The sequence below is a fragment of the Mobula hypostoma genome, chromosome 10 (genome assembly GCF_963921235.1).
Source record: "Mobula hypostoma chromosome 10, sMobHyp1.1, whole genome shotgun sequence".
Classification (NCBI taxonomy): Eukaryota; Metazoa; Chordata; class Chondrichthyes; order Myliobatiformes; family Myliobatidae; genus Mobula; species Mobula hypostoma.
Window position 1 is genome coordinate 91,949,120 of NC_086106.1, and position 15,615 is coordinate 91,964,734.

Genomic DNA, 15,615 nt, shown 5'->3' on the forward strand with positions numbered 1-15,615 from the left:
AAGGTCATAAGAAGCAAAGATTGGGTGGGCAGCCAGAGACTTTCCACAGGACATAAATGCCTAATATGTGGGCATAATTTTAAGGTGACTGGTTTGAAGAATAGGAGGGAGGATGTCAGAGGTAAATTATTTATACAGAGAGTGGGTGGTGTGTGGAGTGTGCTGCCGAGGGCGGTAGAGGCCGATGTATTAAGGACATTTGAGAGACACTTAGATAGGTACACAGATTACAGGAAAATGGAGAGTTATGTGGCAGGGAATAGTTAGATTGACCTTAGAGTAGGTTAGAGGTCAGTACAACATCATGTACCCAAGGGCCTCTCTGTGCTGTCATGTACTGTATTCCATGTTCTTGAAGCAATAGAGCTCTGCAAGCCAGCTCTGTCATTCACAAAAGTCATGATTTTGCTTTGTTCATTTTCCCAGCTACTTATGGAAGTATACTGTATGTGCCAAGTGTGCGAAAATGAGCTTAGTATAGGTGAGTACTTTGTCAGCATGGACATGATGGCCCTTTTCTGTGTTGTGTAGCTCTGTGACTAACCCCACATTCTCTGATTCCTTTAATCTTCCAGCCTCAATCTTGAACATACCTAATGGCTGAGCAACTTCGCTGTCTTGAGGAATGGAATTCCAGAGACTTACAGTCCACTTCATTTACGTATTTTATTAATTTAACGATACAGTGCGGAGTAGGCCTTTCCAGCCCTTTGAGCCGCATCGCATCAGCAAGCCCACAACCCCAATTAACCCTGACCTAATCACAGGACAATTTACAATAACCAATCGACTGTGAGAGGAAACCGGAGCACCCTGGGAAAACCCATGTATTCCACGGGACGGGAAGGACGTACAGAGACTCCATACAGAGCAGTGCAGAATTGAACTCCAAACTCCCAAATGCCCCAAAATGTAATAACTGCTGTGCTACTTGCTAGTTCTTCTCACCTTGGTCCTGAATGGGTGATCTCTTGTTCCAAATTCTAAATGTTCCAGTGAGAGGATATGTGCCTAATTACCTATTTATCCCTTTCAGAATCTTGTGCCAGTGAGGTCACTTCTCACCTTTCTGGACTCCACTGGGTATAGATTCAACCCTGCTAATCTGTCCTAATACAGTAAACACTCCTGGTAAACATTCTGCACACAATCAATGCTACCACTTGTACAATGATAAAAATTTTCTGACAGCAGGAAGCTATTCAAGTCATTGTGTCTGTGCCAGATGAAAAAAGAGCAACCTAGCTTAATTTCATCTTTCAGCTCTTAAAGTAAAATTCCAGGTACTCTCTAAAATGACAATGCTTTTTGTCTGTATCACTGTCCCTTCCATCCTAAGAGAATTTTTCATCATCCTCCCTCAAGACCTCCTAACAAATGCTTTAAGTCTGAGCTTCCATTATATTAATTTCCCACTAAATCTAAACACTTAAATCAAATCACCACTCAATCTTCTAAATATGTATTAGGGAACTCCAACTTCTTTCTGTATAGTCTCGTTGTCCAGATAAATCTACATTGCCCCTCTCCAAAACCAATAAATCTTTCATCAGAATTGTCTGCGGATTTTCAGGTGGATCTACTCAGTTCTTAGTATGGACATGGCATTAGCTGAAGCATGTTCCTGTGTATTCCAAGTCTTTCTATATAAAGCATTCCCTAAACCTTAGTTTGCTATTTCATTTCATGTTTCCCTTCTTCAAATACTATGTGGAGCAATGATGATAAGCTGCTGTTAGATAGGCTCTTAACTTAATCTGGCTCATTACTAAATCCAATATTACCACCTTCTCACTGACATCCATACATATAACTGAAAACTACGAATCTGAGCACATTCTAGAAATCCAGACACAAATTATTTTACTGATATCAAATTATATGGAAGTTAAAATACCTCATTAAATACCCCTCATTTTTGCTCTTTAATTCCTACATTAATCTAATATTTCTCTTCACGACTGTTATTAGAAGGCCTATGTACAACTCCCATTGGATTCATAAATCCTTTCTTGTTTCTTAATTATATCCATAAATGTCTCGACAGCCAGCTAACTCTCATTATAACCACTCAGTCACTTGGTTCAATCCTTAATAAATTAGATTGATCCTCCTCCTCAAATACTGCCTCCTCATCATTCCCGTAGATCTTTAATAAGAACTAAATCTAGAGTTTCTACCTTAGAGCCTGGTCAATCATGGCTACCATGTCACAAGCCCCAAGCCGCATCTGCACCTGTAGCTATTCAATTGTCCTCCTTGTGCTCTATCCTTTTGAGACCAGATCAGATAAATGGACCACAAGCTCTGATCTGTTCTTCTATTCTATTGCTTTAATCACATTTACCTTCCACTTGGTTTAATAAATTCATGTTCAGTTTTCCTCAGTGGTGCACTGTTTCTAGCTTAATTTCGAATTAATTTAATTTGTTTCCGTACGGTTGTTACTACCTTATCTGAAGTACTGAATGTAGCACTGCTTTCCCTATTTAAAAATGGATTATTTGTGTGTGAGGAGGAGTTTAGAATGATTCTTAGAATGGTTGTGTTTCCTTGTGAAGGAATGTTTAACAGTTGGGCTGTTGGAGTTTGAACGAGGATTTGTTTGAAATATATAAGATCCTGATGGGTATTGACATTGTATGTATAGAAAATCTAGATGTTGGGATCATTATTTCAGTAATTGATGAGGTACAATTTTTTTTCTCTCAGATAGTCATGAGCTTTTGGAACTTGCTTCTTCAAAGTATGAGAAACAGAGGTTTTGAAAATTTCTAAGGCAGAGATAGATTTTTGATAATGAAGGACTTGAAAGGTTGCCATGGATATACTGGAATGTAGTATTAAGATTGTAATCATGATCTTTGTAAATGACGAAGCAGGCACAAGGGGCTGGTTGGCCTGCTCCTGCTCCTAATTGGTGTGTTTCATTTGAGCCCTTTACCAAAAACCTTCTTGCTCTATTGTTTAGTTTAAAATATTTTTGATTACTTTGTTTATTCTATGTGATAGGGAAGTGATCTCAGCCAGATTAGGCTGTGGCACTAAAAGACCCATTTGCTTCCTGGCACTCTTGTCCACCACTCCTCCCTAAACCATATGTGTTCCTCCCTAATCTTCTAATAGTTATATTAGTTTACACATTGCTCAGTTATAGTTCACACTAGCTTACATTAGTGGTCAGTGTTATGATTTTACTAGGGTCATTGAAAATGGAAATGAAATCACAACTAAATTCAGTTCAAAAAGTTCAAAGCACACTTATTATCAAAGTATCATTGAAGTATACGACATTGAAATTCGTCTTCCTCACAGACAATCACAATACAGAGAAGAACAATGGAACCAATCCTTTCAAAGATAAACATCAAACCCCCCTCCCTCTGCGCATAAAAAAATTGCAAAAACAGCAACAAAAAAAAGAACGAAACACAGAACATAAAACACAAAAGGCATATTTCAGTACAGTTCCATTAACAATGCATGTATGTCAGTGAGCAGGGCGTTATTGTAAATAAGGTTCAGGAACTTCAAGCTCAAATAGCCAGGGATGTGATGTGCTATTGATAGAAGTAAACTTGCCTTAAAAAGATAATGGACTGGGCATTAAATACTCTCAGGTACAAAATACAGTGGCTTTTGGTTAATTGGGCCAATAGTTATTTGGGGTAGCCATTTATTTGGGACAGCTCTTAAAGAACTAGAACTAATTGATAAAATAGCTGGGATTCCTTTTGTTTATTTGAGACACTATGGCACTTAATTGGGACAGAAGACTCTTGCCAAACAGTTTCTAATTAGGTTAGCCACGTTCACTTGTTGTGGCCATTGGGCACAGCACTGTGCTTAGAGCGAACATTTTTTAAAAATATCATCATTTGCAGGTGTTCGTCTTCAAAACCAGTGATTTTGGTCACTGATAGTTGGCAAGAAGTAAACAGTAAGACAATTCAGAACTGTTTTGCTCACTGCAGTTTCAAGCAATCAGGCTTGGAAATGTCAGAGACGGTTGAGAGTAAAAATTAAATGATTTCACTACTTCAACAAGTTTGGAACTACAAAGAGTTTGAAGTTATTGACAATCATTTTGAGTTTTACGATGAAAATGAAGATTTGGAGGATGCAAACGTTGAAAGCATTGTATGAAGGCAGATCATTATCTGCACTAGGTGTCTGCCCTGATTATGTTAATTTACAATCAATCAAAAGAATACGGTAGCATACAGTGGATGAATTCATCTGATGATAGCTATTAGGAACTGATAGTCATAGTCATAGTCATAGTCATACTTTATTGATCCCGGGGGAAATTGGTTTTCATTACAGTTGCACCATAAATAATAAATAGTAATAATAATGTTACTATTAGTAAATAGTAAATAGTCATAGAAATAATAGAATAGTAATGGGAAATAGTAATATGTAATTTATGCCAGTAAATTATGAAATAAGTCCAGGACCAGCCTATTGGCTCAGGGTGTCTGACCCTCCAAGGGAGGAGTTGTAAAGTTTGATGGCCACAGGCAGGAATGACTTTCTATGACGCTCTCTGCTGCATCTCGGAGGAATGAGTCTCTGGCTGAATGTACTCCTGTGCCCACCCAGTACATTATGTAGTGGATGGGAGACATTGTCCAAGATGGCATGCAACTTAGACAGCATCCTCTTTTCAGACACCACCGTCAGAGAGTCCAGTTCCGACCCCACAACATCACTGGCCTTACGAATGAGTTTGTTGATTCTGTTGGTGTCTGCTACCCTCAGCCTGCTGCCCCAGCACACAACAGCAAACATGATAGCACTGGCCACCACAGACTTGTAGAACATCCTCAGCATCGTCCGGCAGATGTTGAAGGACCTCAGTCTCCTCAGGAAATAGAGATGGCTCTGGCCCTTCTTGTAGACAGCCTCAGTGTTCTTAGACCAGTCCAGTTTATTGTCAATTCGTATCCCCAGGTATTTGCACAGTTTTATAGTACTGCAGCAGTATTTGTAGTGTTTTAATTTGTTCTCTATTTCATTTAAAAACATTAAATGGTAATTTGTCTTTTATATACCTTTTAAACTATTTCCATGAAACTTTGGCTTACTGGGGCATCCACTTAACTGGGCCAAAATGTATTAATACTGACTCACTTAACCAGACACCACTGTATTCTGGAAGGAGATAAATTATAAGCCCACAAATTTGACATAAGTAGTGGGTAAATTATTGGAAATCCTTCTATGGGACCAGATATACGGTATAAGTATTTGGATAGACAGGGCCTGATTAGTGATAGTCATCATGGCTTTGTCTATGGGAGGTTGAATTTAACCAATTTTCGAGGAGGTTACTAGGAAAGGCAGTGGAGGTTGTCTATGTGCACCTGAGCAAGGCCTTTGACAAAGTCCCACTTGGGAGGCTGGTCAAGAAGGATCAGTCACCTAGCATTCAGGATGAGGCAGAAAATTGAATTAGATATTGGCTTCATGGGAGAAGCCAGAGAGTGAGTGGTAGTATGTAGTAAAGTGATAAATTTCTAGTTGGTGTTTGAGCTGTGCCTCGCCACGCAGTCGTAGGTGCAGAGAGAGTAGAGCAGTGGGTAAGCACTCACCCCTGAGGCGTGCCAGTGTTGACTGTCAACAAGCTGGACATATTATTTCTAATCAACACTGGTTGTGGTTTCCCAGTGAGGAAGTCAGGGATCCAGTTGCAGAGAGAAATACAGAGGCCCAGGTTTTGGAGCTTACTGATTAGTGCTGAGGGTATGATGGTGTTGAACACTGAGCTGTAATCAATAAAGAGCAGTCAAACGTAGGTATTGCTATTGTCCACGTGATCTGAGGATGAGTGGAGAGCCAGTGACATTTCATCCACTGAAGACCTATTGTGGCAGTAGGCAAATAGCACTGCGTCCAAGTTTTTGGTTAGGCAGAGGTTAATTCTGGCCATGGCTAAACTCTGAAAGCACTTCATCACAGTAGATGTGAGTACAGCTGGGCAGTAGTCATTGAGGCAGTTAACCCTCCACTTCCTGGGCACTGGTATGATTGTTGCCCTTTTGAAGCAGGTGGGAACCTCTGACTGCAGCAGTGAGAGATTGAAGATGTCCTTGAACACTCTCACCAGTTGGTTGGCACAGGTTTTCAGTGTCCTACCAGGTACTTGTCCTATCAGGGGCCTGACTCCTTGTGAGAGGGTTTACCCTCATGAAAGATGCTCTGACGTCATCCTCCAAGACAGAGATTACAAGGTTATCAGATGATGCAGAGATTTGCACAGGTAACAAACAGAAATTCTGCAGATACTGGAAATTCAAGCAACACACATCAAAGTTGCTGGTGAACACAACTGCTGTGTTCACCAGCAACCTTGATTTGCACAGGTGTTGTTTTAAACTCCATTTCAAAGTGTGTATAAGAGACATTGAGCTCATCTGGGAATGAAGTGTCATAGCCATTCCTGATGTTAGGCTTCGCCTTGTAGGAAGTAATAGCCTGCAAATATTTCAGAGCTACCTTCATTTGGAATTGTTTTTCTCACTCTTAAATTAGCTTTCTGTAGGTCGTGCCTGAGCTTCTAGTATAGCTCTGGATCACTAGTATTGAGTGCCACAGATCGAGCTCTCAGCAAGCTACAAATCTATTTGTTCATCCACAGCTTTTGGTTTTGGTATGTCTGGTACGTGCTCAAAGGGACATTCGTCCACACTGATCTTGCTGAAGTTGGTGGCAACTGTGGCATATACATTCAGATTCAGAGATGAATCCCCAAATATTCTCCAGTCCGCTTACTCAAAGCTGCCATGTAAGCACTCCTCTGTCTCTTTTTACCATACCTTCTTGGTTTTCACCTCTAATGCTGCAGTCTTTAGTCTCTGCCTATACAACAGGAGTAGGTGTACAGCCAGTTGTTTAGACTTTCCAAAGTGTGGGTGTGGGATGGCACAGAGAGTGTTCTTAATAGTGGTATAATTGTGGGTAAGTGTTGGCTCCTCTGGTTCCACAGGTGATATGTTGTTCAGAGACTTCTTCAAACTGGCCTGGTTGAAATCCCCACAATGATAGGAAGGCATCAGATTGCGCTGTTTCATAAAATACTCTGCAGATGCTGGGTCCCCACCCTCCCCCCACCTTCTTTATAGGGCCTCTGCCCCTTCCCTCTTCAGTCCTGACGAAGGGTTCCGGCCCGAAACATTGACTGATCGTTTCCACGGACGCTGCCCGACCTGCTGAGTTCCTCCAGCGTGTTGTGAGTGTTGCACTGTTTCATGACTGCTGCTCAGGATTCTCAACTCCTCCAGAACCTGCCTGATGTGGACCTGAGGTGGGATGTACGCTGCTACCAAGATGATGACAGACCCTACGTCAGAGAGGCATGGAGGGAAATTGTCCACTAACCGGAGAAACTCCGGATGCGACGTACAAAAAAAAAGTCGTCAGGGAGATTGGTGGTCTCTCAGGTCTCCCACATGCTGCATGTGGAGCACACCACCGACCTGGGATCCATTCTCATTACTCTAGCTGGGCACATGTAGATAAACAGAAACTTGACAGAAATCCCAACCTCGCCTCTGCCTCTCCTTGCCAAAGCTTCTTGAGCCAAAACCTCAGCTACTCACTCTGAAAATGGCCCACTTACACTATGACTGCTGCATCCACAATGCACGGTGGAGACATTTTGACTAGTTGCATCAGAATCCAGCATGGAGCCCCCAATGCACAGGATCGCAAAAGGCTGCAGAATGTTGTAGACTTCGACGATTCCACCACTGGAACACTCCTCTCTGCCATTCAGGTCATCTTCACGCGGCAGTACTTCAAGAAGGTGGTATCCGTCATTAAGGACCCTCACCATATGGGATATGCCTTCTTTGTGTTTCTGCTACTGGGGAGGAAATATAGAAGCCTGAAGACACACACTCAGCATTTTAAGAACAGCTTTTTCACTTCTGCCATCAGATTTTCTGAGTGTTCCATCCTGATGTCAGAATGCTATTTTTTGACTACAACTCAGCAGTTAACACAATAGCTGACAATCAACACTGGGGTGCCTCAGGGATGTGTACTTAGCCCAGTTCTCTGCTCTCTCTACACCCATGGCAGTGTGGCTAGGCACAGCTCAAATGCCATCTATAAATTTGCTGATGACACAACTATTGGCAAAATTTCAGATGATGACAAGAGGGCGTACCGGAGCGAGATATATCAGCTAGTTGAGTGGTATTGCAGCAACAACCTTCCACTCAACCTCAGTAAGACCAAAGAACTGGTTGTGGACTTCAGAAAGGGTAAAAAGAGGGAACACACACCAGTCCTCATAGAGGGGTCAGAAGCGGAAAGAGTGAGTAATTTCAAGTTCAAAGCAAACTTTATTATCAGAGTACATACATGTCACAACCCTGAGAATCTTTTTCCTGTGGGCATAATCAACAGATCTATAGAATGGTAACTGTAAACAGGATCAATGAAAGATCAAGTAGAGCATAGAAGACAGCAAACTGTGCAAATGCAACTATAAATAAACATCAAAAAATAATGAGAGCATGAAATAACAAAGTAAAGATTTCTTAAAGTGAGATAATTTGTAGTGGTAGCATCTCAATAGATGAGTGTAGTTATTCTCTATTGTTCAGGAACCTGATGGTTGAGGGGTAGTAACTTCTTAAAAACCTGGTGGTGCAAGTCCTGAGGCACCTGTACCTTCTACCTGATGACAGCAGTGAGAAGAGAGCATAGCCTGGGTGATGAGGATATTTGATTATGGATGCTGCTTTCCCATGACATTGTTCCATGTAGATGTGATCAATGGTTGAGAGAACTTTACCAGTGATGTACTGTGTTGAATCCACTACTTCTTGTAGGATTTTTCATTCAAAGACGTTGGTGTTCTTATACCAGGCCATAATGCAGCCAGTCTACTTTCCAACTACACATCTATAGATGTTTTTCTAAGGTTTTGATTTCATGCCAAATCTCTGCAGACTCCTTTGGGAAGTAGAGGCACTGTCGTACTTTCTTTGCATCTACATTTATATGATGGGTCCAGAACAGGTTCTATGACATAATAATGCCATCACTCAGCCAAATTTTCAATCTCCTGTGTGCTGATTCATCACCACCTTTGTTATGGCCCACTACAGTTGTGGCATCAGCAAACTTGAATATGGTGTTGGAGCTGTACATATCCACACAGTCATAGGTGTAAAGGGAGTAGAGCATGGGTCTACATACACATTCCTCCGTTGTTTCTGTCCTGATGCAGATTGTGTTGGAGATGTTTTTGCCATTCTGAACTGACGGGGGTCTGTGAGTGAGGAAATCCAGTTGCACAAGGTGGTATTGAGGCCCAGGGCATGGAGTTTACTGATTAATTTTGAGGGGATGAGGGTATTAAATGCTGAGCAGTAATTGATAAAGAGAATCCTGATGTATGCATCTTTGCTGTCCAGATGTTTCGGGGTTGTGTGAAGAGTCAATGAGATGGCATCATCTGTGGATCTGTTGCTCCAGATGGACCACATAGGTAGGATCTGATATGTTTCCTCACCAGCCTCTCAAAACACTTCACTGTGGATGTAAGTGCCACTGGGTGATAGTCACTGAGGCAGGTAACCGGGTGTCAATATCTCTGAGGGCCTATCCTAGGCCCAACATATTGATGCAGATAAAAGAAGGCACGACAGTGGCTATGTTACATTAGGCATTTGAGAAGATTTGGTATGTCACCAAAGGCACTCACAAATTTCTACAGAAGTACCATGGAGAGCAGTCTAACAGACTGCATCACCATCTGGAATGTTAGGATCAAAATAAGCTGCAGAGAGTTGTAAACATAGTCAGCTTCATCATGGGCCCTAGCCTTTGTAGATCCAGGACATCTTCAAGGAGAGATGCCTCAGAAAGACAGCATCCACCTTTAAGGACCCCCATCACCAAGGACTACCCTGTTCTCATTGCTACCATCCAAACTGAGGTACAGGAGCCTGAAGGCACACACTCAGTAATTCAAGAACAGCTTCTTCCCCTCTGCCACCTGATATCTGAATGGTCATTGATCCCATGAACACAACCTCACTACGTTTTTTTTTTATTTTGCACTACTTATTTAATTTAACTATTTAATATATACATACTGTAATTCACGGCTTTTTCTGAATTATTATGTGTTGCATTGCATTGAAAAAACAAATTTCACAACATATAAGGAATGAGGTCAATGAACATGTAGCACGGTTACAGATTGACAAGTACAGGGACGAGGTCCAGCACCTGGCCACATGGTGTGCCAACAACAACTTGGCCCTTAACTCCCAGAAGACCAAGGAGATCATTGTGGACTTCAGGCATGCTAGGAGCCACACTCACATCCCCATCTACATCAATGGAACTGTAGTGGAGCGTGTATCAAGCTTCGAATTCTTTGGTGTCCACATTTCCGAGGATCTCACCTGGTCCCTGAACTCCACCATCCTGATCAAAAAAGTGCAACAGCACCTTTATTTCCCGCGGAGTGTCAAGAAAGCTCACCTCTGTCCCAGGATACTGAAGGACTTTTACCGCTGTACCATTGAGAGCATACTCACCAACTGCATCACAGTGTGGTATGGCAATTATCCCATATTGGACTGCAAAGCACTCCAGGGTGGTGAAAACTGCCCAGCGGATTATTGGCACCCGATTGTCCACCATTGAGAACATCTACCATAAACGCTGCCTGGGCAGGGCGAAAAGCATTATCAAGGATGCATCTCACCCTAACCATGGACTTTTTACCCTCCTCCCATCTGGTAGGTGCTACAGGAGCCTCCGCTCCCGCACCAGCAGGCACAGGAAGAGCTTCTTGCCTGAGGCTGTGACCCTGCTGATCCTCACATCACAGCGCTAAGCAGTATTGCACCCATATTGTACTGTCTCAGTACTTTTATATTTGTGTGCTGTAGCACTTACTTTTTATTCGCAGTTATTTTGTAATTAATACTATTCTTTGCATTTCTGGTTAGATGCTAACCGCATTTTATTGGCTTTGTGTCTGTACTCAGTACAATGGCAATAAAATTGAATCTAATCTAATCTAATTGTATGCATCACTGAGTAATGGCTGAAAGAAGATTATAGCTGGGTGCTTAATATCCAACGATACACTTTCTGTTGAAAGGATAGGCAGGAAGGCAGAGCGGGCAGCGTGGCTCTGTTGGTAAAAAATGAAATCAAATAATTTGAAAAAGGTGACAGAGGGTTGGAAGGTGTTTAATTGTTGAGAATAGAGCTAAGGGACTTCATGGGTTAAAAGACCCTGATAAGAGTTATATACAGACCTGCAAACAATAGTAAGAATACGGTCTACAAATTACATCGGGGGATAGAAAATGTATGCCAAGAGGACAGTGATACAATAGTCATAGGGGATTTCAATATTCAGGTAGATTGGGGAAATCAGTTGGCGTGGGATTCAAAAGGGGGAGGGGTGTTTTTGGAGTGCCTATGAGATGGCTTTCTCGAGCAGCTTGTGTTTGAGCCCGCTAGAGTATCAGCTAATCTGGATTGGGTCTTGTGCAATGAACTGGAATTGATTAGAGAACTTAAGTATGTCCTTTTCTCGCTGTTGCCATCAGGTGGGAGATGCAGGGGCCTGGGGCGCATGCTCAGGGATTCAGGAATGGCTTCTTCCCCTCAGCCATCTGATCCCTGGATGGATGTTGAAGCTTTGGACACTACCTCACATTTTTTTAATATATAGTATTTCTGTTTTTGCACTTTTTAAAAAATCTATTCAATATACATGATTGATTTACTTGATTATTTATTATTTTTTAATTAATTTATTATTATTTTTCTCTCTCCCTGCTAGATTATGTATTGCATTGAACTGCTGCTGCTAAGTTAACAAATTTCACGTCACATGCCAGTGATAATAAACCTGATTCAGAGATAAAAGAACCCATAATGTGATTGAATTCACCTTGAAATTTGAGAAGGAGAAGCTAAAGTCAGATGTGTCATCATTACAGTGGAGTAAAGGAAATCACAGAGGCATGAGAGAGGAGTTGTCCAAAAATGACTGGAAAACAACACTGACAGGTTTGATGGCAATGCACCAGTGGCTGGAATTTCTGGAAATAATTCAGAAAGCACAAGATATATACATCCCAAAGAGGAAGAAGTATTCTAAAGGCAAGACGACTCAACCATGACTAATAAGGGAAGTCAAAACAACATAAAAGACAAAGAGAAGGCATATAATAAAGCAAATATTAGTGGGAAGTTAGAGGATTGGGAAGCTTTTAAATACCATAAGACCATAAAATATAGGAGTAGAATTAAGGCTATTCAGCCTATTGAGTCTGCTCCATCATCCCATTATGGCTGATCCTGGATCCCACTCAACCCCATACACCTGTCTCTCGCCATATCCTTTGATGCCCTGATGGCTCAGGAAACTATCAACTTCTGCCTTAAATATACCCACAGACTTGGCCTTCACAGTCTGTTGCAGAGTATTCCACAGATTCACTACCCTCTGGCTAAAAAAATAAAATCCTCCTTACCTTGGTTCTAAAAGGTTGCCCCTCAATTTTGAGGTTATGCCCTCGGGTTCTGGATAATCCCAACATAGGAAACATCTAACTATGAAAATGGGCAAGGGAGAGCCAGTGGATGTAGTGTACTTGGACTTTCAGAAAGTCTTTGATAAAGTCCCACATAGGAGATTAGTGGGTAAAATTAGGGCACATGGTATTGGGGGCAGAGTACTGACATGGATTGAAAATTGGCTGGCTGACAGAAGACAAAGAGTAATGATTAACGGGTCCCTTTCGGAATGGCAGGCAGTGACCAGTGGGGTACCACAGGGTTCAGTGCTGGGACCGCAGCTGTTTACAATATATATTAATGATCTAGATGAGGGAATTGAAAGTAACATTAGCAAATTTGCCAATGACACAAAGCTGGGAGGCAGTGTGAAATGTGAGGGGGATGTTATGAGAATGCAGGGTGACTTGGACAGGCTGGGTGAGTGGGCAGATGCAGTTTAATGTGGATAAGTGTGAGGTTATCCACTTTGGTGGTAAGAACAGGAAGGCAGATTATTATCTAAATGGAGTCAAGTTAGGAAAAGGGGAAGCACAATGAGATCTAGGTGTTCTTGTACATCAGTCACTGAAAGCAAGTATGCAAGTATAGCAGGCAGTGAAAAAAGCTAATGGCATGCTGGCCTTCATAACAAGGGGAATTGAGTATAAGAGCAAAGAGGTCCTTCTGCAGCTGTACAGGGCCCTGGTGAGGCCACACCTGGAGTACTGTGTGCAGTTTTGGTCTCCAAATTTGAGGAAGGACATTCTTGCTATTGAGGGAGTGCAGCGTAGGTTCACAAGGTTAATTCCTGGGATGGCGGAACTGTCGTATGTTGAAAGGTTGGAGCGACTGGGCTTGTATACACTGGAATTTAGAAGGCTGAGGGGGATCTTATTGAAACATATAAGATTATTAAGGGATTGGACACGCTGCAGGCAGGGAGCATGTTCCCGCTGATGGGTGAGTCTAGAACCAGAGGCCACAGTTTAAGAATAAGGGTAGGCCATTTAGAACGGAGTTGAGGAAAAACTTTTTCACCCAGAGAGTGGTGCATATATGGAATGCTCTGACCCAGAAGGCTGTGGAGGCCAAGTCTCTGGATGCTTTCAAAAAAGAGATGGATAGAGCTCTTAAAGTTAGTGGAATCAAAGGTTATGGGGATAAGGCAGGAACTGGATACTGAGAGTGGATGATCAGCCATGATCACAGTGAATGGCGGTGCTGGCTTGAAGGGCCAAATGGCCTACTCCTGCACCTATTGTCTATTGTCTATCCTCACCACATCCACCCTATCGAGTCCTTTCAATATTCAGTAGGTTTCAATGAGTTCACCCCGCATTCTTCGAATTTCAAGTGAGCATTGTACAGGCCCAAAGCTGCCAAAACAACAGAAGGCAACTAAAACAGGTAAAGATAGAATATGAAAGTAAGCTAGCCAATAATATGAAAGAGGATACCAAATGTTTCTTCAGATACATAAAGAGTAAACATCAGGTGAGAGTTGATATCAGACTGCTGGAAAACAATGCTGGAGAGGTAGTAATGGGGACAAGGAAATGGCAGATGAACTGGATAAGTATTTTGCATCAGCCTTCAATGTGGATGACACTAGCGGTATGGTGGACATTCCAGGTGACAAGAGTCATGAAGTGTGTGAAGTTACCACGACCAGACAGAAGGTTCTTGGGAAAATTGAAAGGTTTGAAGGTAGATAGGTCGCCTGGTCAAGATGGTGTACACCCCAGGGTTCTGAAAGAGGTGGCTGAAGAGATTGTGGAGGCATTAGTAATGATCTTTCAAGAATCACTAGATTCTGGAATGGTTCCAGAAGACTGGAAAATTGCAAATGTCACTCCACTCTTCAAGAAGGGAGAGAAGCAGAAGAAAGGAAATTATAGGCAACCTCAGTGGTTGGAAAAATGTTGAAGTCAATTATTAAGGATGTGGTTTCAGGGTATTTGGAGGCGCATGATAAAATAGGCCGTAGTCAGTTTGATTTCCTCAGGGGAAAATTTTACCTGACAAATCTGTTGGAATTCTTTGAAGAACTAACAAGCAGGATAGACAGAGGATTGATGTGTACCTGGATTTTCAGAGTGCCTTTGACAAAGTGCCACACATGAGGCTGCTTAAGAAACTATGAGCCCATGGTATTACAGGAAAGATTCCAGCATGGACAAAGCAGTGGCTGATTGTCAGGAGGCAAAGAGTGGGAATAATGGGAGCCTTTTCAGGTCGGCTGCCGGTGACTGGTGGTGTTCCACAGGGGTGTGTTTTGGGACCGATACTTTTTATGTTATATGTCAGTGATGTGGATGATGGAATCGACGGCTTTGTTGCAAAGTTGGCAGGTGATATGTAGATAGGTGGAGGGGTGGGTAGTTTCATGAAATAGGGAGGTTCAGAAGGACTTAGACAGATTAGGCCAATGAGCAAATACATGGCAGATGGAATACGGTGTCAGGAAGTGTATGGTCATGCACTTTTGTAGAATGAATGAATGAAATTTTATTTTCGGTCAGTACAAACATAACAGAAAGCATAATTATCAATGATGATTTCATAAGACAAAATTAAATAATAAAAATCTTTAAGACAGACCGAAAGGGTGTAGGCTGAAGCTACCGCTTATTACGCCTACCCCTCTTACTTATACAAAAACATATTAAGCGTCAATCATCACATCAAAACAAAAAAATTCATAATCTTTTAACACAAAATCCAATTCCAAGTTTCATTTATTTACATTACTCCCATTCATTTTAAATCATGTATTTTATATTTGTTCATTAAATTATTTTAAAATAATTTTTTAATCTTGTTAAGTGTGGTGCATGTTTTTAAATTCTCACTACAACTGTTCCATAGATTCACCCCTCTGACTGAAATACAATGATTTTTTACATTTGTTCCTATCCTTTGTTTTTGAAATATACATGTTCCTCTCTAGAAGAAATGAAAGGGTTGAGTATTTTGTAAATGAAGAGAAACAACAAAAGACTGAGGCACAAAAGGATTGGGAGTCCTTGTGCAGGATTCCCTAAAGATTAATTTGCTGGT